A 5,411-nucleotide genomic window follows, 5' to 3' on the forward strand; every position below is an offset into this window, starting at 1 on the left:
TTTCACAGAAGACAGAAAATGACTATAATATTTGTTATTCCAATTTGCAACTTTTGAAAATGGCTGAAAGGTAATTTAATTCTGTTAAGAAAATGTGCTTTATTTCAAATGAAGCAGTTCAGCAATCTTGAGACCTTTCAAAAAGTGTGAGGAAGTGAGTGTCAAAATAAGCAACAATTCCTGGTGTAAAATATCAGCCTTCCAGTAACTATCTGGCTGGCATGACCCACCAGCAAGTTTTCTGGGAAAGAATGAATGGGTAAGTTCTCTTTCAAAGGACAAATCAAGGAAGAGGGCATCTGAAATGATTGGAGCACCTTACAGGTAACCTTATTTACATTGATCAGTAGACAAGGTCATGGAAAAAATATTTGAAGTTCACATTAAGCCAAGATCTAAAAGAAAACTATTCTAAAATGCTTTATAGATGGCATTGGACACCAGGAAAAATTGCAAAGATCTCAAATAAGCCAAAAGACAAACATTGGAAATGCAAGGAACAGAAGGGAAATCTATATCATATGTAGTAGATATAATAATAATAATAATAATAATAATAATAATAATAATAATAACAATGATAATAATATAGTTTATTTGTAACCCGCTTTTCCAAAATTTGATCAAAGCGGCGAACAGATTATGTATAAAAACATTTCATAAGAAATGTATAAGAACAGATGTAAATGTAATGTAAATACAGCTGTAAAATGCCTCTTAATAACACTCCTCTTGGTCGCCAAAATCATACCATTGTACAAGTATTTCTCCCTGGATATAATGGATACAGAATGTGTGTTATCTAATGGCTTGGTAGTATTCCTTGTTAAAAAGAGAGGATATGCTATGATTTCAGTGGAAGAGTTAAACATATATTTAAGTTTTTCCCATTGAAATCAAAGGACGTAGCTTCACTTAACAATTATGTTTCCCTTGAAATAACATGAACATCTCATTCCACTTCTAACATGTTTAGGCTTTTGTTTGATGCTCTGATCTCTGGTTGCAGCCAATAAAGTCAGGGATCTTCTCTCCAGTGAGCTCCTCTTCTCTCTGCCACAATCTTAACAAAGTCAGCATGGCTGGCATACAGCTTAAGCTTTTCACTAATGTCAACCCATTTTACTTTACCAGCATCATCTCCTGCTTCAAGGTGTAACCTTATTCATTACTTCACCTGATTCATCATGGTAGTTTACTGCTTCTGTCTCCATCCAAGCATTGTCTGTATTGCGAGGATCATCCACATATCCCTTATATACCATAAAATGTTCCTGGTTGAAAAGCCTATTCAGTTGCTTTTCCATCTCTTCTTTCTCAGCCTCTGTTTTCTGTAAGGAGTTCAAAGCCTCCTCACTAAATTCTAGTTTTAATGCAGCTGATAACTTCTCTCCTGGGTCTACCATTCCCCCTGGGATGGCCCATTCACCACAGTCCTTCCTTTTGATTGCGATGAACTGCAAGATGTTTTTGCCAGATACAGGGTGAGCCAGTTTATTGCCACTGTCATCTCTCTTCCACCTAGTTATAAGAGGATCTGCAGCATCATTTGGTCCCCAGCGCCCCAAAAGACCTCGACCCACTATTCCTGTCCTGCCTACAGGATTCCTGGGCCATCCGTTTTCCACCACATATAAACCATTGAGACTCTTCCTCTCCACCTGCCCATCCTTTTCATTGAACTTGGGAGAAAAATTTTCAGCCCCAATCTCTGGATCTGCCCACTTGGGTCCTGCCAAAACAGAGCGAGCTGTATACTCCACAGGGCTGTAGTCTTCCCAGACAACTGACCAGTCCACCATATCATTGGATACTTCACTGCGCTCAACCTTTGATCCTGGATATGGAGAGATCCTAGCTTTGTTGTGCAACTTTTCTTTCCAGTCTTTACAAGTGGACATTTTAACAGTGTTAATGTGAAACCAGGATTCCAAAGAGGGGCTGTAGGCAAGTTTCTTGGCAGCTTGGAAGAGTGGGTAGAAGTGCTGGCAGGAAGAAGATTTGGCAGCAACAGCAGATAGAGTTACAGTAAGAGAAACCACAATAACAGTCCGGGCCAGGAGGCCCCTTGCCATAACATGCACTCGATTCACAAAGAACTGGTTCTCCCCAGAGAGAAATGTCCGGAATTTTTGGCACAACCTGGATATGGACAGTCTCGAAACCAACTACGAATCATCTGAGTGTGACAGGTGTTGCCTTCTCTTTTTGGTTGCACCTATAGAAAGCACCCACTGGCTTTCCTTCCTTCTCCAGACTCGCAAGGAAATATTGGACATAAATCCATGATCTGATAACAAAAAAATTAAGTTTAAAATTGAAATGAATCCTGAAATATATTTATTAAATATAATTGACATTAAGATCAAAGAAAGATTTTGTAAACAATGCCATACATGATCACAGCTGCTAAATTAATATATGCTAAATCTGGAAGAAATATATATCTTCAATGGATCATTGGCTCACAAAACGTTATGATATGATGAATACGGATAAGTTAACATTAAATAGAGAACAAACTGTGACAAAGTTTACTGATCAATGGAAAGAACTGATATTATGTCTCAAAGAGAATTGGGGGAGGGCATAGACTAATGTAACGTAAAGGAAAGTAGTATATTTAAATGTAGTCAATAGTTCAAGAAGTATATATAATGAGATATGTAAAGTAATATAAATATATCAAATATGAATTATAATATTAGCTATTTATATGAGCAGTATATTTTATGAATTGATTGTTTAAAAATAGTGAAATTTTACTGTGGATTAGAAGAAATGCTGATGAAGTGGAAAGGAATGATTAAGTAAATAGCTAGGAAGCATGACAAACTACTATAGAAAGAGTGTTATGAGAACATTAAATCTAAATTAAAATTAGAGTGGACTATTGTTTGGTTTAATTTTTTTCTTTTTATATTTCTGTTAGAATGTTTGTCTATGTGCTTTGATTTTGAAAATTAAAAATTTAAACAAGGATCTGAACATTATGAATGGACATCTGAGTTTGTTTTGTTTTCAAAAGGTTGATTGTTTGGTCAGCAAGGATCACCACAGGACTATTGGGATAGGTACAATCCAGAGTGAAAGTGCCACACTGAATGCTATTTTGGCCAGAATGAGTGCTAGCCAGGAGTTTTGCTGAGCAGCTGTGCCATCATCATTGTGCCATTGGGACAAGCCATTGTTCAGGAACTGTTATGAAGCTCTATAAGGGAGGATGAATCTTGTAGATGTGCGCATGGCTCATTGAGAATGGGTGTCAGAAGTGCAACAATGCTTAGCACAGAAGAGTAAAAACTTTCGTAGTACCCTAGTGCAAACACCCCATGCACAGACCACTTCCTTCCCAAAACCGAATGTGGGGGAAATGAAGTGGTAGAAATTTTCAGTTTGAACTTTGAAAAATATTACCACTTGTCTTGAGGTTATAAGAAACAATGTTACACAGAGTAGTGATTAAATAATCTAGCCCTTTCTGCCACTGACCTGCTCCTTCTCTTTTCATTAAAATATGAATATCATACTTCCTCCTTATAACCCAAGTAAATTATGAAATAAATTGAAATCAACTTGCAGTGGCTTTGCAAAAAGAGAGTGAGTTTGATATAAATACCAAATGACCAGAGGCAACTTTCCTTTGTGATTTTTAATACCATTTGATGTACATTGTTACTGACATTTTGCATTATGCCATGTGCTTTTTCATATAGAAGAGGGGGGAAAAACGAAATCATATTTCCTTTTTTAGATCATATAGACAAAGGATTTCAAAAAAGAAAAAAAGAAAAAGAGGCAATGAACATCTAGGACCTTGTGTCAAAACAAATGAGAGCAGCTTTAGCAAAGGGGTTTCTTTGTATGAGAGTGCTTTGTTCTGATCGCAATAGTAAGGAAAGTAAGAGAAAAAATATTTCAGTAGTTAGCAGTTAGCAGATCTTTTGCACGCAAATGTATCTGTTCCATTATTAATCTACTGCCTGGTTGATATGCCCCAAAATCTTGCCTGTAATGAATTCTACCTCTCTATTTTGTTAAAACATACATAGGATAAGTTGCAGCTAATGAATAATGCAGAGAATGAGGGTGAAATGATTCAATTTCTGGGTGTTGCCAGAGCTTATATATACTTACTTATATATACCTATTTGGATTACTGTGCAATATATACTTATCTGTTTAGATTACTGTGAAATGTCATCTATGTGGGGTTGTTTTTGGAAAATGGAAACTTCAGAAACTTCAGTGACTCCAATAAACTGTAGGGAGACTGTGGACCCTGGGCAATTACAAGGAAAACCAAGAATCCATTTCACACAATAGAAAGTATTGGGTGATGCTGTATAAAAGCTCTATGCAACTTTAGTGCAGGCTATTTGGAAACCCTATTTCCCTACATGAACCTCCCTAGATTTCAAGGTCTTCATCTGAATCCCTTGTCTCAATTCATTTGGGGAGGACACAAGAGAAGACCTTCTCAGTGGCTTCCACATGTAGAAAGAACTCTTTACAAAGGAAGATGAGACTCTTCTTTCTCCATTTTCCTTTCACCGGAAGACAAATACCTTGTTATTAGGGATGTAATTTTTCACTAATTTCATTCTTGAAGGAAGGAATGAGTAATTTTAGCAATTTTCTTCCCTCTGCAAGAAAGTCTTTAGAAACTCAAGTTTTCTTTCTGCTATGAAAAAGTCATGGCGGGGAACACAATTTGGAAGGCACAAAGTATTCCATACAAGAAAAAGAAAGTAGTTCTGTCAGCCTGAATAACCAGAAAGAAAGTTAATGCTTTAGGCAAGAAAAGCATGAAGAAATAATATGTTGGTGACAGACACAGTAAAACAACAAAACTTTGTCCCTAGGTCAATGCCATCTGCATTGTTTCTACCATTGCTTGGTAGAAAGTGAATTTATTGAATAACATTATCTTTAGCCAGTATAATGCCCTCCACATTTCCATTAAATTCTAATAAAAGGTCATTCTCCAATCTGTGTTTGCTTGTGTTAAAGTAAATGGAAAGGGGGGGGGGGTGCACATCAATTGAAACAATACTAATTCATTATTCTATATTTCAATTTTTATGTAACTTTTTTATTGGAGTAAAAAAGATAGATAACAGATTGAGCAATTTTTTAAATAGCAGGGCAATGAAAAGACACATGGAAATGGAATGCATTACTTTCAAAAATTACTTGCTAAAAATTAGTGAGTATCAAGGAAGCTATTGAATTTATCATAACATTTTATGAATTACAAAATGAAGATGTGTTCAAATGACATTTATAAGAAAAGGTTATTATGTTAACAGTTAAAGCTTGTGGTGTCTTAAATTACAAATTCAATACTTTCAACGTTTCATTTATTTTCTCTTGCAGTACTAGTTTCCCCTCTTAGATCTTCCTCAGTT

At 35.9% G+C, this 5,411-nt stretch overlaps 1 pseudogene; it reads right to left on the reverse strand.

The window, feature by feature from the left end:
* Positions 1–962: 962 nt before the first annotated feature.
* On the reverse strand, positions 963–2,236 carry LOC149317457 (ADP-ribose pyrophosphatase pseudogene; annotated as a pseudogene).
* Between the last annotated feature and the right edge of the window lie 3,175 nt (positions 2,237–5,411).

This window comes from Sceloporus occidentalis, unplaced genomic scaffold (genome assembly GCF_023333645.1).
Source record: "Sceloporus occidentalis isolate IW3139 unplaced genomic scaffold, rSceOcc1.0.p SCAF_3, whole genome shotgun sequence".
NCBI classification, from domain to species: Eukaryota; Metazoa; Chordata; class Lepidosauria; order Squamata; family Phrynosomatidae; genus Sceloporus; species Sceloporus occidentalis.